At 44.8% G+C, this 25,959-nt stretch overlaps 1 protein-coding gene across 1 annotated transcript in view; it reads right to left on the reverse strand.

Moving 5' to 3' along the window:
* NSMCE2 (NSE2 (MMS21) homolog, SMC5-SMC6 complex SUMO ligase) overlaps window positions 1-25,959 on the reverse strand; it is a 367,190-nt gene that overhangs the window by 249,071 nt on the left and 92,160 nt on the right. The gene's annotated exons all lie outside the window — the stretch shown is intronic.

Consider the following 25,959-nt stretch of genomic DNA (forward strand, 5'->3'; position numbering starts at 1 on the left):
CCTGGCCAGACTTCGCGGACTCGGAGTCGGGCTCGTCGTCTGGGAGGCGCTGCTCGGGTGGCTGCTGGCGCCCTGTCAGTTGAGGTGAGGGGTAGGGCCGCCACGGGGGCTTGGAGAGGTGGGGAAGGCTCTTGGGGCGACGACGAGGGCTTGGAACGGCTGGCAGGCGACGGGAGGTCTCCTCTGCGCAGTCCCCGCCCGGGCTGGGCGGGACATTATTATTATTATTATTATTATTATTATTATTATTATTATTATTATTATTATTATTATTATTATTATGTCGGGCTCTAGGCGATGTACAAGAAGGCTAATTAGCTGTAGGCTAATTTACTGCTCACCCTCTACTTATATGTATGGACTGGTAATTTCCATTTCATTGTATCTAAAGAAGTGTGCATATACATGAAATCTTCTACCTTGAATAAAACTGTATTGGTCTTAAAGGTGCCACTGGATTCAAATGCTGTTCTGTTGCTTCAGACCAACATGGTTACCCACCGGAGTAAATAAATGTCACATTGAATACATGGGATATTTCCACAAAAGCTTAGCGCCCAGAATTCTCCTGAGAAGAAGAAGAGAATAAGAGATTGGATTTGTATCCCACCCTTCACAGATCAAAATGGGCTATCTCCATAAAAGCTTAGCACCCTGAATTCGGAGAAGAAGAAGAGGAGGAGGAGGAGGAGGAGGAGGAAGAAGCGGAGGAGGAGACTGGATTTATATCCCACTCTTCATAGATCAAAATAATGATAGCGGGTGGAATTGCCAGTCTAAGATGTGTCACTCTTGGGGGATGAACAGGTGCAAGCTTGTTGGTCCCCTAACCTTGGGCAATATGAATCAGTACATTGGGAGGCCCAGCCTTGTGTGGCCCTGAGTCAGTCTGACCCCAGGCACTCACCACTTTCTCAACTGCACAAGGATCAAATGGCATACGATGCTCATTGGCAGGGAATTTGTCAAAACATACTTGCCCCCAAAGTGCAGCTACATTACGCAGCATGGTGAGGAATAATTGGGGGCAAGGGAAAGGTGTGGTTTAATATAACTCATGTAATAATAAATGGGCCCACTGGCGAAAAGTGTCATCAAATCACAGCCAACTTAGGGCAACCCCGTAGGGTTTTCAAGGCAAAAAATGAACAGAAGTGATTTGCCATTTGGTATTCCTTGTAGCTCTCCCATCCAAATACTAGCCAAAGTTGACCTTGCTTAGTTTCCAAGAACTGGCAAGAGCATACTAACCTGGGCAACCCAGGTCAGAGTAATAAATGAGGCTGTATCTGTACAAACAGTCTGCAAACCAACTAAACTGTTAGATGAATGTTCCCAAGTCTAATTGGAAACTGAATAGGGATTGTGGGTTAAACAGCCCTGCAAGACTTGTATGGCCAAACTTGCTTAATATAAGAGCAAGCAGGAGGAAGGAAGGAAGGAAGGAAGGAAGGAAGGAAGGAAGGAAGGAAGGAAGGAAGGAAGGAAGGAAGGAAGGAAGGAAGGAAGGAAGGAAGGAAGGAGAGGAGAGGAGAGGAGAGGAGAGGAGAGGAGAGGAGAGGAGAGAGGCCAGAAAGAAAGCAACTTTAACTTCAAATGCATTTTCCAAACTGTTTGCTGGCTTGACTTGGAGAAATGATTTAAAGAGAGATATGACTTCCTGAAGCTGGCTGATGGAACAGTGGGGGCTTCAAGAGCCACACAATATGTGTGAAAGAGCCATGTGTGGCTCCCAAGCCGCAGTTTGACCACCTGTGTGCTATATTATAATACAGCTATGAACACACTACCAAAATGTAGCTGGGACTTATAGAATTTTATAAGCCAAAAGAGGCAGGTCCTTGTATTCAAAATATTTCTACCCTAGGCCCTTAACACACTTCTTCCTGAGGCGGCTTTAATTAAAGCCATAAAACAGGGGGAAAGTCACAAAAAACATGCCCAAAGTGATAAATCAAAGCTAGTGAAAACGATGCATAAATGAAATCAGCAACATTCTGCCATTGTTTATTTACTGAAATATTTATATCCCCATTTTTCTCCTACCTCAAGGCAGCATACAAGTCATAATTTAAGACATTGCAGTTTTAAGAGCAACAAATTAAAACCCACAATTAACCTTCCTAGAGATAAATTTAATATATATTCCTGTAAGAGCCCTGGAAAACAAAATGGCCTTGTAGCCTGTTCTAAAAACTTCCAAAGGTAGCATTCCCCAGAGTGGGAGTGGCAAAGAATAAGGTATATGTTCTGGCTGAAGCCAGGAAGGCTAGCTTAAGTGGGGGAAGAGCCAGTATGTGGCTGCCTAAGGACTACAGCTGGTGTGCGGGTTCGGAGCATATAGGAGACAGTCTTTTAGATATGAAGGTAGGTAGTCATGTTGGTCTGAAGCAACAGAACGAAGTTTGAGGTCTAGTGACGCCTTTAAGACCAGGGGTGGCCAAACTGCGGCTCGGGAGCCACATGTGGCTCTTTCACACATATTGTGTGGCTCTCGAAGCTCCCAGTGCCCCATTGGGCAGCTTGGAAAAGGCACTTGTCTCTTTAAATCATTCCTTCAAGCCAAGCCAGCCAGCAGCTTGGAGAATGCATTTAAAATTAAAGTTATTTTCTTTCCACCTCTCTCTCTCCCCATCTTCTTTCCTTCCTTCCTTCTCTCAAACATTTGATGTTCATGTCTTGCGGCTCTCAAACATCTGACATTAATTCTATGTAGCTCTTAAGTTAACCAAGTTTGGCCACCCCTGTTTAAGACCAACAAAGTTTAATTTCAGGTATCAGCTTTTATGTGCATGCAGACTTCTATTTGAAGTAAGCATGGACATCTGACAGACAGAATTTTAATTTCTTTTTTAATTTAGTAGATTTATAGTCCGCCCTTTCCCATAGCGGGCTCAGGGCGGATTACAACATAGTGAAACAGTTAAAATCCAATAGCAAGACAATTAAGACAATTAGATTAAAAACAGTGTGGATGGTGTAACACATTTTACAAATTAGAACATAGGTGTCCTAGATGTCAGAAATGTCAAGAATATCAGCCCGATCTCCAGCAATCGGAATGGTAAATCAGTGTAGGGAGGCCAGTTAGAGGATGCATTCAATAAAGTAAGGACATCCACTTGCCTCAGCTAAAAGCCTGGTGGAACAGCTCTGTTTTATAGGCCCTATGCACATATACCCTGAATTATACCCTGGCTAGTCACCATGGCTATTAGCCGCTGATAGACCTCTCCTCCATGGATTTATCTAATCCCCTTTCAAAGCCATCTGTGCTTGTGTCTATCACTACATCCTCCGGCAGAGAATTCCACATTTTAATTCTCCATTGAGTAACAAAGTTCTTCCTTTTGCCCATCATCTTCACTGGGTGCCCCGTGAAACCTAGTATTCTGGGAGAGGGAGAAAAAGCTTATACCCTGAATTAAAACCAACTGACAACCAACAGAGCTGTTTTAAGGTAAGCAGGATAAGTTCCAGCCAGGTACCCCTGAAAATAATCAGGCTGCCCCATTCTTAACCAGCTGAGGTTTCCAAGCTGTCTTCGAGGGAAGTAGTCCAGTCATGAGGTTACAAAAGCATGGATCAGTATGGCCAGAGCTGATGAGTCTTAAGAAGGGCAAGAGTTGGTGAGCCGGATGCAGGTGACAAAAGGCAACACTGGCTACTACATCAAAAAGTTTTGGTCTACTAGCAACTCCAAGGTCTTAACTTGCTCTGTAAATTCTAACAGCAAATCATAAGATACATTATAAAAAATAAAAACTGGAAGAAGAAAAATCAGAACAATTGTATTTTGCCTTTGTTAGTCCTGGAGAATGAGGGTTAAAGGGTTGAAAAACTTCACAAGAGTGTGGGTCTTGAGACAGAATCTGAAGAAGGAAAAGGGCAGCAATGTGGGTTTTGGGGAACAGAAGAGTCCTGCTGGATCAGACCTAGTCCACCTAGTCCAGCGTCCTGTTTCATACACTGGCCAACCAGGTAGTATGGAGGACCAACAAAAAGGCACAGGGGCTAGGGTCTTATGCCAATGTTGCTTCCTACCATGGGTATTCAGAGGTTTTCTGCCTCTGAGGATGAAACTTGCCTTTAGTCACCATGGCTATTAGCCACTGATGGACCTCTCATCCATGAATTTATCTACTCCCCTCCCAAAGCCATCTGTGCTTGTGTCTATCACTGCATCCTCCGGCAGAGAATTCCACATTTTAATTCTCCATTGAGTAACAAAGTTCTTCCTTTTGCTCATCATCTTCACTGGGTGCCCCCTGAAACCTAGTATTCTGGGAGAAGGAGAAAAAGATCTCTCTCTCCCAGTGATCTCCAACTTTTTTTGAAAGCAAACTGGAATTGGAAGTCGATAGGAATACGTGAGCACAGCTTTAAAAAATGGCTGCCAAAAAAAATGGCCACCACAGAAACAGGAGTCAGTCACAAAATTGCAGCTGTTGCTTGGCTTCAGTGACACAGAGAAGATATTTGTGCTGTGGTGATGACAGCTGCTTCCAATGCAACATTTCTTAAAAGTCTGCACAATCAATCACATCTCTAATGGCCAACCAGATGCCTTGGTGGGCAAATTTGCCACCTGGCTCCATCCACTTTTCATAGGGTTGCCAGATCCCCAGTCTGGCTGGGGACAGCCTCCCCCCCCCCGAGTCTTTGGGCCTCCAATCTGTTGCTGCCAGCCAGCTGGCCATTGAGGGAAATCATACCCCCAAACAAGACATTGCCATGAGAAATCCAGGGGTAGCACAGGTGAATAAGTAGAACAAGGTTGAAGGAGCTGGGCATGTTTAGCCTGGAGAGAAGGCAGCTAAGAGGTGATATGATCATTATCTTCAAGTATTTGAAGGGCTGTCACATATACTAGAGGATGGTGCTGAATTGTTTGCTGTGGCCCCAGAAGGTAGGACCAAAACCAATGGGTTGAAATTAAATCAAAAGAGTTTCCGGCTCAACATTAGGAAGAACTTCCTGACAGACAGTTAGAGTGGTTCCTCAGTGGAACAGGCTTCCTCAAGAGGTGGTGGGCTCTCCTTCCTTGGAGGTTTTTAAGCAGAGGCTAGATGGCCATCTGACAGCAATGCAGAGCCTGTGAATTTAGGGGGAGGTATTTGTGAGTTTCCTGCATTGTGCGGCGGGTTGGACTAGATGACCCTAGAGGTCCCTTCCAACTCTAAGAGTCTATGATTCTATCTTATTTCCATGACCATCTTAATAGCACCAAGACGGGATAAGGGCCAATTCAAGAAACTCTCAAAAGAAATGTCGAAGCATGCATTTTTGATTCCTTTTCCTTGGTGAGCAGGCGGCTTTTGAGAAACAAAGCTGTCAATTCTGTTCACCATTGTATTCTCTGTTAAATGCTCAAACTGATGTGTACCCAAGATATATTTATAGCTTAATTTCTGCAGAGGAGTTGCATTCATTGTTTTGCCCTAGGCGTTTTATCTTAACATTCAAACGGTGCCTACAACACTGGCATTGTACTAATACTAATAATGGTTGCTTATCAGGAGCGCCGCTTTGTTTTACCTGCACATCAGAAGAATCAAAGACAAATCTGTCTCTGCTAACATCTCCTTGTCAGGAGAAGAAGCGGGCTGCCAAACCAGTTTCTCTGGCTGCTCAGAGTCACAAACGCCAGGCAATTTAAGAAGGAAGAGATTGGATCATCTTTAAATACCCCAAACCTGGTTAACAGCTTATCCTGGCACAGATATAGAGGGTGATAAAGCCAGGCCCTGAGGGAGATATATTAGAACCACACGCATGCCATGATTATTTGGGAGTGTGGGTGGGGAGCAGAATAAAGATGATGGCGCAGGATTTTACTTCCTGGACAATCTCAACTTCCTGTCTTTTTTTAAGCAAGTTTCTAGACCTCATGACCATGAATACGTGCTTCTAAATGTAGACCATACCTAGGTAATTTTCAGAAGTCAGAAGAACTGGTAGAATATCTGTTAGGTAGATCCGTTTGGTTCAACTCCTGGAATCGCCCGCTAAAAGGAGCAGGTGGTCAGTGATGTGAAAGACCTCCACCTGAGACCCTAGAGTGTTACTGCAATACTGATATTTGACGGACCAATGGTCTGATTCGATATAAGAAAGCTTTGTATGTGTATGTGGGTGGGGGGGGGGGGAGAACAGTACAATATTGAGCAATTTCTCCAGCCTTCCTCAACTGTGGGCACCTTTGGAATTCTGACACACATGGTAGGCACAGCCACAAAATGGCTGCCACAGGAGGTGGAGCCAGTCACAAAATGGCTGCTATAGATGACCTTCAGTCTTATTCTGAAGATCCTTGTGCTACAATGGCAGCTGCTGCCAAAGCAACATATTTATAAATCTGCAGAGATAATGGCATTTCCAATGACAAATAAAAAGCACTGCTGGACAAAAGCCCCACCTGGCCCTGCCCACCAGAAAAGGTGTTGGCAAGTGCCTGGAAAGGTGTCCATGGGCACTAGGGGGACCTGATTGTAGGGATTCTTGTTCTTCCTCATGATTAACATCTCATATGTTTTGAAATGGCAACCAATTTAAGGTGAGAGTCATTGCCAGAAGAGTCCAGGGCACTCCTTTGTCACAGTTGTATAAGGAAGGCCACCACCTGTAAACAAGACCCTAGCCCAAGGGTGACCAAGCTTGCTTAGTGTAAGAGCCACACAGAATAAACGTCAGATGTTTGAGAGCCACAAGGGAGGGAGGGAGGCAAACAGACTGGGGGGAAGGAGAGGTGCATTACCCAAGCTGCTGGCTGGCTTGGCTTAGAGAAGTGATTTAAAGAGACAAATGAACATATGAAGCTGCCGTATACTGAATCAGACCCTTGGTCCATCAAAGTTAGTATTGTCTTCTCAGACTGGCAGTGGCTCTCCAGGGTCTCAAGCTGAGGATTTTCACGCCTACTTGCCTGGACCCTTTTTGGAGATGCCAGGGATTGAACGTGGGACCTTCTGCTTACCAAGCAGATGCTCTACCACTGAGCCACCATCCCTCCCCTTCTCCAAGCCAGCCGATGGGGCAGCGAGTGCTTCAAGAGCCACTCAATATGTGTGAAACAGCCACATGTGGCTCTTTCACTGCAGTTTGGCCACCCCTTGCCAAGCCCTCATGACCGGCTAAATCATGCCTGGAAAAGTTGAGCGCTCGACTGACTCAGAGTAGAAAACAGCAAGAATCCAGCAGTATCTTGAAAACCAGAAAAATTTGTGGCAGGGTATGAGCTTTCTTGACTCACGGCTTACTTCTACAGTTCTGAAGAAGTTCGCAGTGACTCACAAAAGCTCCTCCCCTGCCACAAATTTCGTCACAGTCTTTAAGGCGCTACTGAACTCTTGCTCTTTTCTACTGCTACACGGCTACCTATTGTCATGTTCTCAGGGTACAGGCAGGCAGGAGTCCAAAGCCAGCCCAAGGTCAAAGTCCAGGAAGTCAAGCAGGAGCCAGGTCACCAGTGCAGAATCACAAACCTGAATCAGAAGTCAATGTCCAAAAGCCAAAAGGTCAGGGTGCCAAGGAAATCAAGCAGGTCACGATCAGGAAGGAGCCTGGATGCAAGCCAGAGAATAAACTTGTTGCTTCCACAAGGTTACCAGGTCCTGGGTGGGAGCTATATGGGAGTCTCAATCAGCCTGCTCCCTAGGTGGCAGTGACTCTGCTACAAATCAGGGCTGAGAGATCTGAAGCATCAGCGTGCCTCATGTCTTTGCTCTGAAAGTACTTTCCAGAGCCTGCTTCGAACTCTTGAGATGGGAGAAGGAGAGCTTGGAGGAGATTGATCGTCAACAGCTGACACTGGTGCCTGGAGAGTGATTGAAGGGCCAGCTGCTGTTTGTTCAGCTGAGGAACTGGCTGGCAACTCTTCCAGGTCTGCTAACCCTTCCAGGTCCTCCTCATCAGGGCTCATGACACCTATTTGATCTGTCTCCACTGACTAGGATTATTGGTACCACAAAATAGCAGAGAGAAGGCTCCCTATGCCTTTGAAATGACAGTGGCTCAGTGGCAGAGCACCTGCCTTGCATGCAGAAGGTCCCAGGCTCAATCCCCAGCAACTCCAGCTAAAGAGACCAGGCAGACAGTGAAGTGAAAGACCTTGGAGAGCCACTGCCAATCTGAATAGACAAAAGTGACCAGGATAAACCAAAGGTCTGATACAGTATATGTAGTACATGGCTATGTGGCATATAAACTACGCAGGATCAGCTCTGGCTAGCGCTTGAATGTGTGAGTCCTCCAAGGAGTACCAGGGCTATGATGGGGAGGCAGGCAATAGCAAGCCACTGAGAGTTGTTGGAACTCTCTGTCTAGGGCAGTGATGCTCTATATTCTTGGTGCTTGCGGGGGGGGGGGAGGTGACAACGGGAGGGCTTCTAGGGTCCAGGCCCCACTGATGGACCTCCTGGTGGCACCTGGGGTTTTGGGCCAATGTGTGACACAGTGTTGGACTGGAAGGGCCATTGGCCTGATCCAACATGGCTTTTCTTATGTTCCTATGTTCACTGCTGAATGTCTCTTGCCTTGAAAACCCTACAAAGTCATCATAAGGCAGCTCTGACTTGACAGCAACAACAACAACAAAATATGCAATATATGGCAGTATTGTGTGCAGGTTCACATTTATGGGAAAACCTTCTCTAAGAAAGAAGATATGCCCTTTTACAGACTAATGCCAAATCTCCCATTCTTAAGGTAAAGGTGGCAGAGCAATTCCAGGCATTCCTGTATGTCCCTTTTCTCCTTGACAATTTCTGCCCTGTTTTTCAGCTCGCTTTATCGGACACAGAGTGTCTGGAATCTCCAGAGAATGGAGAGATGTGAGAATTCCATCTCGCTGATTTAGGATAGTTTTCTCTTTGTGGATTTTGATACGGTCAACATCACCATCTTGTAAAGAGTTGCTCAACATACACATACACTTCCTTTAATGAAAAAGAAGACTGCAGATTTATACTCTGCCTTTCTCTCTGAATCAGAGACTCAGAGCGACTTACAATCTCCTATGTCTTCTCCCTCCACAACAGACACCCTGTGAGGTGGGTGGGGCTGAGAGGACTCTCACGCAGCTGCCCTTTCAAGGACAACCCCTGAGATAGCTATGTCTGACTCAAGGCCATTCCAGCAGCTACAAGCGGAGGAGTGGGGAATCAAACCCAGTTCTCCCAGATAAGAGTCCGCACACTTAACCACTACACCAAACTGGCTTTCAATGACCAGCAGCATGATTCCAAGACTGGTTTCCATTGGAAGGGCCATTAGATGAAACGACATAGAAACCCAGCAAATTCATGAGTGGGTTAAAGATTTGGAAGCTGGAGACTCCCCAGTTCACAGTCCCATGGAAGAGACTGGCAATACAAGAGAGATCTAGAGACAGAGATGCAGCCAAGTATCTCCTGGACCCATAAGCAAAGCAGGAAACCAGAGATCCAGCAGGGACAATTTGGAGTTCTCAAGGGTGTCACATGAACAGATTAACACACAAAGCTGCCTTATACTGAATCAGACCCTGGGTCCATCACGGTCAGTACTGTCTATTCATACAGACAGTGGCTCGCCAAAGCATCAAGAAGCGGTCTTTAACATCACCTACTTTTCTGGTCCTTTTAACTGGAGATGCTGCCAGGGGCTGAACCTGGGACCTTCTGCATGCCAAACATGCTCTACCCCTGGGCCATGGCCTCTCCCCACAGCTTAGCCGGCAGAACCACAGAGCTAAGTAATACACATATGTGAGGGGGAGCTATTTCAGTCAAGAAAAACAGGAGGTTGAGCACAGCAAGTTGTCATCCATTTGTATAGGGATGCCTTCCCTCTCTTTGCTATTATTTCATTCACCCACTGAGAATTCTTGTTCTCGGACAATTCCCCCCTCCCTCCTGACAACATTCTTCTCCTTATGCTTTGCAAACTGGCAGAGTGACTCAGGCTGTCGCTTCTTATTAAGACCAAATGTAACCTTCAGAATGTATGGGAAGCTACAATGGGATTTGCAGCCGAGAGCAAGTGCTTTATCTGCAGTGACATTCATTAAAAAATATACACCCTCGGCTGAAAACAAGCCGAGGCTACAGTCGCCCAATGACAATATTCAATGTGAGTTAATATGACGATACTTACTTTTAAATATATAGAATGCTTGTCACTATAATGAGTAGGATATGTGGAAAGGGAGGGATTTTTGCATTACAAAGATCCAGTCCCCAGAGGATGAGTCCACAAAATGGACGTAGGCGCAAGTTCTTATCATGCACGGTTTATTTTTTTAATCCCCATTTTGTGTTTCCTTGAAATTCAGGCTGTACTATAAAAACACCTTCTCCTTTAACTTTCTCACCTAGTTTTTTTCTTTGGTTTTGTCTCCTGTTTTTTTTTTAGAGGAGAGTCGGCTGAGAGCCAGTGAGATACAGCGGTTAGAGTGGTCAGGAAACTGGGAGACCCAGATTCAAATCCCTGCTCTGCTATGAAAACCCACCCTCTCAGCCAAATCTACCTCAGAGTCAGGGCTTTTTTTGAGCAGGAACGCACAGGAACACAGTTCCGGCTGGCTTGGTGTCAGGGGGAGTGGCCTAATATGCAAATGAGTTCTTGCTGGGCTTTTTCTACAAATAAGACCAGTGTAAAACGATGGCAACATCAGGGGTGCTTAATATGCAAATGAGTTCCTACTGGGCTTTTTCTGCCAAAAAAGCCCTGCTCAGAGTAGTTGTTCGGAGAATAAAATTGAAAGAAGAATTATGTAAACCTGTTTGGGTCCCCCATGATGGAGACAGGAGGGGTAGAAATGAGGCAAGTAAATAAAAGATAAATAAATCTAAACAGAAAGACACTTCTGTAATTGTTGAACTGAATTAACTAGTCCTTGCGCAAGGCCCATTTGCTTGCCCAAGGGGAGGTGTGCAATTCAGTTTCAAGCCCCTCATGCTGTTTCCAGGGGTCTCTGAGCTTCAGGAATAGCTTTTCATGTGGAACAGGAAACTGCTAAAGACAGGAGAAGGCAGGAAAATCTGTTCTGCAAGCAAAGCTAATGAACCTTCAGAGCTAACCCTTTGGCATCGCATTAAGAACAGAAAATGTGGTCCTGGATCGCTCAGCAATGGATTTAGTTATGTCCTTAGCTGAACCTAGACAGATGTACAACCTTCCTGTGTTTGAACTACACTGAAATGGGCAATTAAAAAAAAAAAGAGTATTATATAGAGGATTTCCTAACAGAGCTATCCCAGACTTTTCTTTACATACACATGCCCTTCCTTTCATTTCATCCTGGTCACTACAAACCTAGGTGTCACTATAGGCAGAGTTACCAGATGTCCTCTTTTTAGAGGACATGTCCTCTTTTTGGGGCACTCATCCTCTTTGGGGATTTTTTTAAAAAATGAAAAAGTCCTCTTTTGGGGTTGGTAGGCTGAACCTGTTTTGTCCCCCAGTAGAGGCGAGCTTCCGTTTAAATAGTAGAGATATTTAAAATGAGACCTGTCATAGTGATCAGTTGTTTGAAATACTCAGTTGGGAAAATATGACCTCTTTTTTTTGCTTTGCAGAATATGGAAACCCTACTTGAGGGAATACCAGCATTAGCCTCAATAGCCTATCTAAGCAACTGTTCCCATGGTAGTATCACTGCTGAAAACAGATACAGTTTTATTCTGCTTATTCATTGAAACTATTATAGTGGGGAAATTTGAATGTTGATGTTCCCTTAATGTGTTATATAGTTACTTTAACACAACCCATGAAGGAGCAAAAGGCTTTACTTTAGTTTCACTTTTCACTTGTTGGTTGCAAGCTGGTTATGGCCTAGCAGGGCCCAGGCAGCGATGCTAGCCTTCAGACGGGAATTACAGCTTATATCCAGATACAGAGATCAGTTTCCCCAGGGAAAATGGATGCTTTGGAGGGTGTACGCTACGGCTTTGTACCCCACCAAGGCCCCTGTCCTCCCCAAGCTCCCTCCCCAAATCTCCAGGAGTTTCCCAGCCTGGATTTGGCAACCCTACTTCCCCATTCCCCATTGGTGTCCCAGGGAGACACGGTAATCCTAGGCTCAGATGAGGCCTTGCCTATGTTGCAATCAAGTTCCAAATTGTTTGGGTACTGGGCACTGTGAAATTACTGCAAAAGCATTGTGCTGCTTAACTTAAGAAGGTCAAAATCAACACCACTGTGTATATAAACAATAAAGAATTTATAAACCTGAAGAGTCTTTTCTTATTTTCCAAAGATACTTTATACACAGTACAGAAAATTTTTCCAAAGGGGGTGGATTCCGCAACACAAATTTCTAACCATTTTTATCATCACTGCTCCATTCAATTTTGATAGAGAAGTTCCCTGTTGAAACTTTCTTTCAGGGCATGAGTTCATAGTCTTTCTTATTGTTGAAGCAAATCCAAGTCCCTCAGAATAATGGCTCCAAAGGCTCCAGTCTTCTCCTTATGCGCCTGTCGACTTTTGCTCATGTGCCTTTTGTGAATGTTAGAAGTCTTAGTTTTGACATCAAAAGACTGAATTTGCAGAATGGCTCTGTGATCAAGCATCTCTGCAAAACGTGACCCATAAAGTCTGTACTGTATAGAAGGTATCTTTGGAAAATAAGAAAAGACTCTTCAGGTTTAAAAATTCTTTATGTTTATATACACAGTGGTGTTGATTTTGGTTTGTAATATACCATGTTGCCACTTTGGGCTCTTTCACACATGCTAAACTCTCTCTCTCTCTCTCTCTCGGCTTGGCTTCGCGAACGAAGATTTAAGAAGGGTGCAATAGTCCACGTTTGCTGCAGGCTCGCTGGTGGCTGACAAGACCAATGTGGGACAGGCAGGTCCGGCCACAGCGGCTGCAGGGAAAAGTCTGATTTAGGGTTGGTCCTGTAGCAGTGCGATTCTTCCTCAATCTCCTTTTGTCCTCAAGACCAGCTATGCGTGTGTTCTCAAAGGAAGAGACAGCCTGGTGGATGGTGTGCCTCCATGCTTTGCGATCTGAGGCTAGGTCAGACCACTGGTGATGGTTGATGTGACAGGTGCTAAGGGATTTCTTCAAGGAGTCCTTGTACCTCTTCTTTGGTGCCCCTCTATTTCGATGGCCGGTGGAGAGTTCGCCATACAGGGCAATCTTGGGAAGGCGGTGGTTTTCCATCCTAGAAATATGCCCTGCCCAGCGCAGCTGCGTCTTCAACAGCAGTGCCTCGATGCTGGTAACCTCTGCCCGCTTGAGGACTTCAGTGTTGGTCACAAAGTCACTCCAGTGGATGTTGAGGATGGTGCGAAGGCAGCGCTGATGAAAGCGCTCAAGGAGTCGCAAGTGATGACGGTATAAAACCCACGATTCGGAGCCATAGATGAGGGTTGTCATCACAACCGCTTTGTAAACATTGATCTTTGTGCCTTTTTTCAGATGCTTGTTGCTCCACACTCTTTTGTGCAGTCGGCCAAATGCACGGTTTGCCTTTGCTAGCCTGTTGTCAATCTCCTTGTCGATCTTGGCATCTGAGGAGATGATGCACCCCAGGTAGCTGAACTGCTGGACTGTCTTCAGAACTGATTCACCCACAGTGATGCAGGGAGGGTGATAATCTTCCTGGGGTGCAGGCTGGTGGAGAACTTCTGTCTTCTTCAGACTAACTTCTAGGCCGAATAGCTTGGCAGCCTCTGCAAAGCAGGACGTCATATGCTGCAGAGATGCTAAACAATGCAGTGTCAATCCACTTCAGTGACCATTTGCAAGTGGATCTTGTCATTTCATACAGGAAAACCCAGTGGCAAAGTGCATTGGAAATGAATTGAAAGTGCAGCATTTCGTGTGTGCAAAAGTGCCCTTTGTTTGTTACCCATTTGGATTTGTTCCTTAAGAAGAGCTACCTTGAAAGATGGTTGGGTTCTGCATCTCTGCTATGGTCCTCCCAGAAAACCCCTGAACAATTACCTGTGGAAGTGGGGACGGAACCAGACCAGATTAATATCTTTCAGAAGATCTCGTACCCCTGACCTGGAAGGTCAAGGTTAGCCTGATTTCAAAAGCTAAGCACAGTTGGCCTTGGTTTTAATCTGGGATGGAGGCAACCAAGGGAATTCAGGGATGCTACACAGAGGCAGGCAATATTCTTCTCTGAAATTGTGTGGTTGTGATGCCTCATTGACTGTATTCTAGTGAATTTACAGGACTGCATTCAGCCTCCTCCTTAAAGAAGGTCTTGAAATGGACCAGAAAGCTAGCAAGCTCCATTGAGGTGGTTTTGAGACATCCTTCTATCGATTCCACTTTTGCACTTTAAAAGATGGATGTACGCTTTTGATATTTGACACAATCACTTTAACGAACTGAAAAAAAAATTATATTTGACATTGTACTTTTATGGTATTGGACTGAACTCAGCATTGCATTTCCATGAGACTGGGCTCAGGCCTTTTTTTTTTGAGCAGGAAAGTACAGAAATGCAGTTCCAGTTGGTTTGGTGTCAGGGTGTGGCCTAATATGCAAATGAGTTGTTCCTGCTGGACTTTTTCTACAAAAAAAGTCCTGATTGGGTTAAAACTTTATTGAACTCTCTCTCTCTCTCTCTCTCGGCTTGGCTTCGCGAACGAAGATTTAAGAAGGGTGCAATAGTCCACGTTTGCTGCAGGCTCGCTGGTGGCTGACAAGACCAATGTGGGACAGGCAGGTCCGGCCACAGCGGCTGCAGGGAAAAGTCTGATTTAGGGTTGGTCCTGTAGCAGTGCGATTCTTCCTCAATCTCCTTTTGTCCTCAAGACCAGCTATGCGTGTGTTCTCAAAGGAAGAGACAGCCTGGTGGATGGTGTGCCTCCATGCTTTGCGATCTGAGGCTAGGTCAGACCACTGGTGATGGTTGATGTGACAGGTGCTAAGGGATTTCTTCAAGGAGTCCTTGTACCTCTTCTTTGGTGCCCCTCTATTTCGATGGCCGGTGGAGAGTTCGCCATACAGGGCAATCTTGGGAAGGCATAAATTGAACTATTTATGAATATATAACGTGCATTTCCTAATTGCCTTGTTTAGTGAATTTTTCACGGTTTCTTTTTGGTTGTATTACCCATCTGGAGGTAATACACATTATTATAATTATGGGAAACTGAGGGACAAGAGGCATGAACCCAGATGACACCATTACTTAGAGAAGACTGTGGAAAGCCCAGTGTCATGTTAATTCCATACTGTTGTCTGGGGAAAAGGTGTGTGAGTATACATTTGAAGATAATTGGGGGGAAAGTACAGTTCAATTAAACATAATGAAATAATTATTCTGAAATTGATGAGAGTGAAATAGCTTTTCATACTTTCTCATATCCCTCAAGGGAAATGCTCACTTATTTAAATCTCAGCGCTAGAAAGAAGTCAAGAGAAATCCAGTGGGGTAATTGTGTTAGACTACTGCAGCCAAACCAAAGAGAATCCCAGTGGCCCCTTGAAGACCAACATTCCAACATGAGCCTTCTTGAGTCACAGCTCACTTCCTCTGATACAATAGAAAGAAAGAAAAGTATTATCCTCATTGAACTAAAAATTACAGAATTATACATTCTAGCATTCACATATGTGGTGAAGATAAACAAAAAATGCTACAAAGTAGGGAAAATGAGCAATTAAGACGTGGTTTGAAGTACGACAGGATAACATGTGGAATTCACTGCCACAGGAGGTGGTGGCAGCTACAAGCACAGACAGCTTCAAGAGGGGATTGGATAAGCATTTGGAGCAGAGGTCCATCAGGGGTTATTAGCCACAGCATATCATTGGAACTCTCTGTCCGGGGCAGTGATGCTCTGTATTCTTGGTGCTTGTGGGGGGCACAGTGGGAGGGCTTCTAGCTCCATTGGTGGATCTCCGGATGGCACTTGGGTTGTTTTTTTTGCCACTGTGTGACACAGAGGGTTGGACTGGATGAGCCATTGGCCTGATTCAACATGGCTTCTCTTAGGTTCTTAGGATTGACCAGCATCAGCAAAGTGATAAAAGATTTTAAGAAGAGTCTATAAAGGATTTTTAGAAAGAGTCCTGTTGATGGCAACGAGTGGAATGGCAGAGGGCAGGAACAACTGGTCAGCCACTGTGTGAGACAGGCTGCAGGGGCCCAATTTCACTTGGGACTAGAGCAAGAAGTAGTGTCTGCCTCCCCACCCCATACCATTTTCCCAAGCCCAAACAGCTCCCATGGTGGGTTATTTGCATAACGTTATTTCCAAACCTAGACCTGACTTTTAAAAAAACATAGAGTATAGTATAGTATAGGCTTTAGTCTAGACCACATCTGCTTGGAGAGAAGATGTGGCCACCTGGCAACAGATTCCTGTTTGCATTTTTAAAATGCAATAACCTTGATTGGAACACAGTTTCTTCAAAATTACCTTAATTACTTCACAGCCATTTTCCAACAAAAAAAAAGATCAGATAAGCCACTGCAAAGGTTGCAAAAGGGCGAGCCATGAGGCATATATGCATGCAACACAATTATGCTAAGAAACTCTTAAAAGGAGGATCTTATCACGAGATCCTTATCACAGGTTCCTTACATTTAAAGAGTGTCTCAGCATATTAACCATGCATATGTTCCTCACGGCTCTTTTCCTTGCGGTCCAGGTTACTAAGCCTTCTGTTATATACCAGTACGAACGATGTGGTGGCAGCTTGCCTTATATTCGAGGACATACCTGTGATTAACGACATGATCACAGTAATGAGCACATTAAAAATGTACATTTTAATGGCTTCTTCATGAACAATGGCATAGCCATCCATACATCAGCACTGCAAAATAACCTCTTCGACAGAGAAACTGGTGTATTTCACTCCTTTCCAGAAATATCACTTATCATTTTAAAAGACTGGTTCTAACTTCAGAAGCAAACATGTCAGCCATTACAACTGTGTTTCAATGGGATGAAAACAGACCCTCCTGTTAAACCCCAGCTCTCCCCAGTCGCAGAGTCCAAGGGTAAAGGGCACATGTAAGGGACATTACAGAAATAAAGAAGAAGAAGAATTGCAGATTTATACCCCGCACTTCTCTCTGAATCAGAGACTCAGAGCAGCTTACAATCTCCTATATCTTCTCCCCCCACAACAGACACCCTGTGAGGTGGGTGGGGCTGAGAGGGCTCTCACAGCAGCTGCCCTTTCAAGGACAACCTCTGCCAGAGCTATGGCTGACCCAAGGCCATTCCAGCAGGTGCAAGTGGAGGAGTGGAGAATCAAATCCAATTCTCCCACATAAGAGTCCACACATTTAACCACTACACCAAACTGGCTCTCCATGTGTCCATGCAGTGTCCATGCAGTCGAACTCTCTTCCATGGGAGATTTTTCTAGACTTAATTCAATGTTCCCTAAACTCTGGTGGTGAAATTCAGCTTCCCTAAACTCTGGTGGTGAAAAGTGCCAAGTCTCCACAGGTGACCCCATAGAGTTTTCAAGGCAAGAGACGTCCAGAGGTGGCTTGCCATTGCCTGCCTCTGCATAGCAACCCTGGGCTGACTGGTTGGTCTCCTGTCCAAACACTAAACAGGGCTGGCCATGCTTAGCTTCTGAGAACTGATGAGAGCAGGCTAGCCTAGGCCATTCAGGTTAGCTCAACCTTAAACTAGACTCTACAAAAGGGTTTTGTTTGTTCGCTTTTGCATTTATTCTAGCATTTATAATCTGCCTTCTGTGCCATGAGGCAGTACCCAGAATGGTACACATGCTGACATTTTTTTTGTTTGTTTTTTAAGGCATGCACAATACAGAATTCCGCAGACAAAAAAGACTCAGTACCTGACCTGGATAGTCCAGGCTAGACTGCTCTCGCCAGATTTTTAATCACAGAATGATTAAAGAGTTGGAACACTTTCCCTATGAAGAAAGGTTAAAATGCTTGAGGCTCTTTAGCTTGGGGAAACGTCGACTGAGGGGTGACATGATAGAGGTTTACAAGATTATGCAGGGGGTAGAGAAGGTAGAGAAAGAAGTCCTTTTCTCCTTTTCTCACAATACGAGAACTCGGGGACATTCAATGAAATTGCTGAGCAGTCAGGTTAGAACTGATAAAAGGAAGTACTTCTTCACCCAAAGGGTAATTGACACATGAAGAAGAAGATGATGTTAGATTTATATCCCGCCCTCCACTCCAAATCTCAGAGTCTCAGAGTGGCTCACAATCTCCTTTATCTTTCTCCCCCACAACAGACACCCTGTGAGGTGGGTGGGGCTGAGAGGACTCTCACAGCAGCTGCCCTTTCAAGGACAACCTCTGCCAGAGCTATGGCTGATCCAAGGCCATTCCAGCAGGTGCAAGTGGAAGAGTGGGGAATCAAATCTGGTTCTCCCAGATAACAGTCCACACACTTAACCACTACACCAAACTGGCTCTCATGGAATTCACTGCAACAGGAGGTGATGGCGGCTGCAAGCATAGACAGCTTCAAGAGGGGACTGGATAAATATATGGAGCAGAGGTCCATCAGTAGCTATTAGCCAAAGCATATTGTTGGAACTCTGTTTGGGGCAAGTGATGCTCTGTATTCTTGGTGCTTGGGAGGGGGGCAGCACTGGGAGGGCTTTTAGTGTCCTGGCCCCACTGATGGACCTCCTGATGGCATCTGGGTTTTTTGGCCACTGTGTTGGACTGGATGGGCCACTGGCCTGATCCAACATGGCTTCTCTTATGTTCTTATGGCTGAAGCTAAGCCGAGTCAGCCCTGACTAGTATTTGGATGGGAGAGCTCCAAGAAATACCAGGGTCATGACGTGGAAGCAGGCAATGGCAAACTACCTCGGAACGTCTCTTGCCTTGAAAACCCTATGGACTTTCCAGAAGTCAGTTGTGACTTCACAGCAAATTTTCACCTCCTCTTAACTAAAAGCACTGAAGCTTTTTCTTTTCTTTTTTTTTTAGAACAAACCCAGTCGGCCTGTGGTTTCCCTAACACAACTTCTCCATCTTGTCAAAGTGTTAGGTCAGCACCACCGCGTGCAATATCACACAACATTCAATATTGCATTACTGTTTTCTCTGTAGCAATCCTTTGCAACTAGAATATCTTGTCCTTGCAAGAAAAGCCAGTTCTAGGCACGCTTGCTTGAACGTAAGCTCAAAGGGGTAGCAGTGTTAGTGAGTTGGAAGAGAAACGCACAAGTCAAGAAGCATCTGAGGGACTAACAAACTTTAAGCTTTTACGAGACTGAGCTCATGTCTTTGATGCATGAAGCAGACAATATTCGGGCTTGATTTTATATACTGTGGGCGGGGGGTATGGGTAAAACAAGAAACCAGTATAAAACAAGATCCAATCAAAGGAGTAATGTGGGCAAAACAACAGAAACAAAGTAGAAAACACAACAAATCTAATGCAGGAAGAAATGAGTGAAATAAATTAGCATCTGTATATGTGAGATATTGGCACCTATATTTTTATTTTTTTATGCTATTTCTAGCCTTTCTTGCTGGGATTCAAAGTGGATTATGCAAAGTCCATACGAGCACGAGGATGCACTATCCAGGAGATGATGCTGCAGGGTTTGACTTGTAGAAATATGGAACCAGCTAGAGACCTCAGACAGAGGTTAAAGCACAGCAAAAGTGACTTGCAGAAATCTGGGACCAACCAGAGACGCAAGACAATGGTGAAGCAAAGCATTATGTATTAACATGACACATTAAACAATACAGTATCTCATAGCAGGAACCAACTTACAGCAACTGATAATATAACCTAAATACAGCAAGTTAGGAATCCAACATAAGCAGGTGGACAAAGTGGACTGCATTTCTGAGTAAACACACTAAAGACTCAAAAGTAAGCCTGATTTTACATCACTCTACGTGAACTGGCCCTGCTACTTACTCCTCAATGTTTAGATAACATTTAACAACTAGGGGAGACAGCTGCAATGCATAAGGACTACAATATCATCTGACACCACTGCACCAGCATTATGAGTGCCATGACCATCAAAGATTACTTAGAAGATGAGAAGATATTGGATTTATATCTCACCCTCCACTCCGAAGAGTCTCAGAGCGGCTCACAATCTCCTTTACCTTCCTCCCCCACAACAGACACCCTGTGAGGTGGGTGGGGCTGGAGAGGGCTCTCACAGCAGCTGCCCTTTCAAGGACAACCTCTGCCAGAGCTATGGCGGACCCAAGGCCATTCCAGCAGGTGCAAGTGGAGGAGTGGGGAATCAAACCCGGTTCTCCCAGATAAGAGTCCGCACACTTAACCACTACACCAAACTGGCAAACTTAAGTTCATAATTTATTGATTTTATTGCACATTATTGTTTTAATGTTTCACATCTAGTTCTTTTATTGGTTGTTAGCCACCCTAAGCCCATAAGGGGAAGACGGGATATAAATCAAATCAATCAATCCAACAATCAATCAAAAATGAAATATCGCAAACATGAATTTTTCAAACAGCATGAACATATGAAGCTCCCATATACTGAACCAGAACCTTGGTCCATCATGGTCAATATTATCTACTCAGACAGGCAATGGCTCAGATGGAGGTCTTCCACATCATTCAATACCTGATCCTTTTAACTCAAGATGCTGAGGACTGAACCTGGGACCTCCTGTATGCCAAGCAGATGTTCTACCACGAAGCCACACCCATTCCATTAAACTTTCAAGGGGAAATACAAGTCACAAAGAAGTAACCACAATGAATTGTTTTGAAAGTCATTGCTTTTTTTGCATTTTGATCATGGATATATCCAAGATGAGACCTTTGAACGTTGCAGTCAGTCTTCTTGTTCCCTACTGAAACTTCTCACCTCTCAGTCCGTGCAACATGAATCCTGGTCCTGAATTTAAGGTCAGTGTATTAAGAACAGCATATAATATTGGTACCACAAACTTATAATTTGACCGTGCATATCAACTAGGAACCCTAACCTGGATGGCCCAGGCTAGCCCAATCTCATCAGATCTCAGAACCAGGGTCGGCTCTGGTTAGTATTTGGATGGGAGGCCACCAAGGAAGTACAGGTTCATTACACAGAGCCAGGCAATGGCAAACCACCTCCAAATCAAATCAAATTTTATTCTTATATCCCGCCCTCCCCCACCAGAAGGCGGGCTCAGGGCGGATCACAGACATGACACGTCATGATTCAATTTAAAACAAATAAGCAACATTTTAAATATAATACAGTTACATAAATAGATTAAAATAGATAAAAATAGGTGCTATAAATTCTGTCGTCCCAATTACATACTATCAAACATCAGTTACAATTGCACATAAGATGGCTAAAGTTACGATGATTTAATCAGTTTAGCCTGGTCCTAATTCAAATGCGAGCTGGAAGAGAGAGGTTTTGCAAGCCCTGCGGAACTGGTTCAGGTCCCGCAGGGCTCGCACCCCCTCTGGGAGTTGGTTCCACCAGCGAGGGGCCATTAATGAAAAGGCTTGCTCCTGAGTTATCTTCATTCTGGCCTCTCTTGGCCCAGGGATTTGTAGGAGGTTTTGGGAGCTAGATCTTAACGCTCTCCTGGGGATATATGGGGAGAGGCGGTCCCTCCAAAGTCTCTTGGCCTGGAAAACCCTACGCGGGGTTGCCATAAGTCAATTTCCAACATCACATGTGGATTGAGTCAATGTCTCTGTACCCTGACCAAAAAATGTCACTTTATCATGCACATAATAAAAACTTGAGGGGTGGGGCAAACAGCCAATCAACATACGACTAGGGCAGTGGTGACTCAGCGCATAGCAGGAGCATGTGTTGTGCAGTCAGCGTCAGCAAATCTTTTTCTGTAGCGCAAGAAATCTATGGGGCCTTACCTGTAAAACAGTGACTCAACTAGTGTGGGCCTTGGTTGTGCCTGCTAGCTCAGGAAAGCTTCTACAAAGAACAAACAGAAGGGAAATAAACAATACCGAGAACATCCCAGAAGAAGATCGTTGAGCCAAAGGTTCATGTAGTCCAGTTCCTGACTTTTCACAATGGCCAATAGGGCATTCTGAGGATGCCCATAAGCAGGACATGGACAATAATCCTCACTGATGGTCACCTAGCAACTAAGATTCCAAGGGAAACTGCCTCTGAACACATTGGTTCCTCTAACGCATCACAGCTAAAGAAACAGGAAGCCTGAAAGTCTCTTGCTTGGGAAGTCTCCCTTTTCTTCTCTTGTGTCAAGGCCTGCCTCACCTGGGACTTTCTAGATGGCAGTTAGGCTCATATTTCAGCTTCTTCACAACCACTGGTAGCCTCCATCTTCAGATATCAGGGAAGACATGTCGGAGTTCTCCTTGCAGACTGTACAGCTCTGTTTCTGCTCTGACTCTGGTTTTGTCTGCTAGGTGTCATTGTTAAAAGGTCTGGCCTGTTAAAAGGCATCATTGTTAAAAGGTCCGGCACTTCCCCCCTTCCTGAAGTCTCCCTAGAGAGCTTAACTGACTTTATAGTCTCACACTGGTAGGAACATCTGTAGACAGTTTAGCCAGGCTCGGTGCTTCCTTGCAGAGCTGTAGAGGATGAAGAGTCAGCAAGCCACCATGGTAGAACTGGGTGAGAAGTCAGCAGGTAATAAGGTTGTCAGCCTCCAGGTGGAGCCTGGAAATCCTCAGAATTACATTTCCCCCGGAGAAAATGGCTGCTTTGGAGGCACCATATGCTGCTGAGGTCCCACCCTTTCCCAGGCTCCACCCTCAAATCTCCAGGAATTTCTCTATCTGGAGTTGGCAACTCTAGCAGGGGTGCAATTTTGGAGTTTCCCACTACACAGAGGCACACAATTCATGCAGGCTGGTCTAACTGCCTTTGAGCTTTTGGCCAGGCCGGATCTGCAAAACTCCACGGGTGTGCCAGGCACAGATACCCAAATTCTGCTGAGCTTAGTGACTCACACAACAACAGATAAACGTACAACTTTTTCCCCCTCAAACACGGGGACCCACAGTTTATACAGTTACACCTTCTGGACAGCTCATTCAGCAGCGGCTGCGAGTTGCAATTAAAGCAAAGTTTGCTAAGCGTTGTTCTATCTAATTATGAAATCGCTAATATTTGCACAAAGGAGTTACGTACAAAGAAGTTAAGCTGAAGCTTAAAAGAGAGTACAGAGGCAGGACAGGTTGCAATTTTTAGGTCAAAGATAAGTTTTTTAAAAAAAAATTATAAGACGAATGAAGACACATCTCATCCTCTATCTGCAAGACTGTCTCCCTTTCCATCCCACAAAAAGTCCTGACTCATCCGATTATGATCTTGCAACACAATCAGCGTGGTTTTCCAAGACGGTTTCCTTACTGCAATATCTCCTTCTCCCGAGCAGCCTGATCAGAATCTGTCTTTTCCCATCTTTCTCTGCTCACTGCAATTTAGCGTCTGCCTGCAAAGAAAAGGACGTGGGAAATACGCTGAAACTCACCAAATTTGCAGTGTAAGCAGACCTTGAAAGGCCACCTTCACAAAAAAAAAAAAAGCAGAGTGGCTTTACAGAACAGCAGGTCTGATGCCACAAATCTGCCACATGAACAAACAGGATGCTGCCTTATAGTGAATCAGACCAGGGTCTCAAGCACAGGTCTTTCAAATCTCCAATTGCCTGGTCCTTCTAACTGGAGATGCCGGGGATAGAAACCTGGGGCCTGCTGCATGCCAAGCAGAGGCTCTTCCACTGAGCCACGGCTAGTGTTCTGTCTAAGATGAGTTAGTGTGAGCTAGCTCACAGTTTTTTAGCTTCCAGCTCACACATTTTTGTCTTAGCTCAGGAAAAATGGTCCCAGAGCAAAGCGATTTAAGCAGCAGCTCACAACTTTATGGCCAGTAACTCATGAAATAGCATTTTTGCTCACAAGACTCTACAGCTTAGAGGGAGGACTGGACACAGCCCTTCCCTTTTGAGCACCAGGGTACCACTGCACCTCCCACTTGAAGTCCCACTCATTCACTCAGGAGTAGAGTTGCCAGATCCAGGTTAGGAAACTCCTGGAGAGTTGGAGATGGGGCCTGGGAATGGCAGGGACCTCAGTGGGGTACAATGTCATGGAGCCCACCCTCCAGAACATCCATTTTCTCCAGGGGATCTGGTCTCTGTAGTCTGGAGTTTAACTGTAATTCTAGGGAATCCCTAGGTCCTGTGTAGAGGCTGGTATCAACTTCAAAGAGGAATAGAAGGATGGGCATGTGGAGCCTGCTTTGTTGAATAAATGGGGAAGTCCCGGAGTGTGGTCTTTCATCGAAACATAGGAACAGTTGGACTAGATTAGAACAATGGTTCACCTAGTCTAGTGTCTCACAGTACCAACCAAATGCCCTGGAAGACTCACAACTACAGTCAAAAGGTCAATGCAGTCACCATCTGCAGTGATCTTGAATCCCAGAAATGTGAAGTCTGTCACCACTTCCATGTCTTCCCCTTCTATTTGCCAAGGAGTGATGGTCTTAGTTTTTTTGATGTTGAGCTTCAAGCCTACTTTTGTGCTCTCCTCTTTCAACCTCAACAAGAGGTTCTTTATGTCCTCTTCACTTTCTGCCATAGAATGGTGTCATCTACATATCTGAGGTTGTTGATGTTTTTCCCAGCAGTCTTAATTCCAGTTTGTGCTTCATCCAGGCCAACGTTCCACATGATGTACTCTGCATATAAATTAAATAAGCAGGGTGACAATATACATCCTTATCGAACTCCTTTTCCTATTCTAAACCAATCAGTTGTTCCATATCCTGTGGATATACAGGTTTTTCAGGAGACATATGAGGTGGTCTGGTACTCCCATCTCTTTAAGTTTGTTGTGATCCACACAATCAAAGGCTTTAGCGTAGTCAATGAAGCAGAAATAGACATTTTTCTGGTACTTCCGTGCTTTCTCCATAATCCAGTGAATGCTGGCAATTTGATCTCTAGTTCCTCTACATCTCCGAAACCCAGCTCGAACTTCTGGTAGTTCCCGATCTACATACTGCTGAAGCCTAGCTTGTAGGATCTTTAACATGACCTTGCTGGCATGTGAAATGAGTGCAATGGTGCGATAGTTTGAACATTCCTTGGCATTACCCCTCTTTGGAATTGGAATATAAACTGTTTACAATTATAAAATGTTTACATCAGTCAATTAAAAACTTTTGGTCCATTAAAAAAGTGCCCCTCAGGTAACCAGGTAAAAACAAGTATAAATGCTCAATTATTTTTAATGTCACCAGTATTTACAAGCAGATGGTAAATTAGGCACCATCTTAGAAGTGGCATTCCTCCTTCTCTACTCACAGAATGCTTATTCTGATACCTGTTGGAATACGAGCATGCATCTTTTACAAGCAAAGCAAACAATACACTTTTTCTTCAGAACCACCCCGCTATCAGGAACTGCAAAATATGCAGGATTTAATGGATTTAATCAACTGATCCATTAACACGAATAATTCACTGGGCAATACTTCCTTAACTTGATACCGGTCCAAGGAAGTCCACCTCAATGGGAGGATCATTTGCACATCTGAGGACACACAGGGCTCTACATTGGGATGCAAGGTTATATTTGCACTTCAAACTTACTCCTTTATGACAAAGGAGGAGTCAAGTTCCTTCCGACCAACATGGCTGCCCACTTGGATCTCACTCCTTTGTGGTTAGCTTGCTCTGGAATGTATGTGTATGTGTGTACAGTGCCTTCAAATCACAGCTGATTTATGGCAATCCCAGCAGGGGGCTTTCAAGCCAAGTGAAAAGCAAAGACAGTTTGCCATTGTCTTCCCCTGCAGAATCTTCTTTGGTGGTCTACTTCCCATGGAACCTGCTTAAATTTCAAGATCAGGCTATACCAGGGGTGGCCAAACTGTAGCTCAGGAGCCACATGTAGCTCTTTCATACATATTTTGTGGCTCTCGAAGCCCTCCATCAGCCGCCTTGGTGAACGCATCTGTCTCTTTAAATCACTTTGACAAATCAGCTGGCAGCGTGGAGAATGCAGTTAAAGTTGCTTTCTTTCCACCTCT

Source organism: Heteronotia binoei, chromosome 7 (assembly GCF_032191835.1).
Source record: "Heteronotia binoei isolate CCM8104 ecotype False Entrance Well chromosome 7, APGP_CSIRO_Hbin_v1, whole genome shotgun sequence".
Lineage (NCBI taxonomy): Eukaryota > Metazoa > Chordata > Lepidosauria > Squamata > Gekkonidae > Heteronotia > Heteronotia binoei.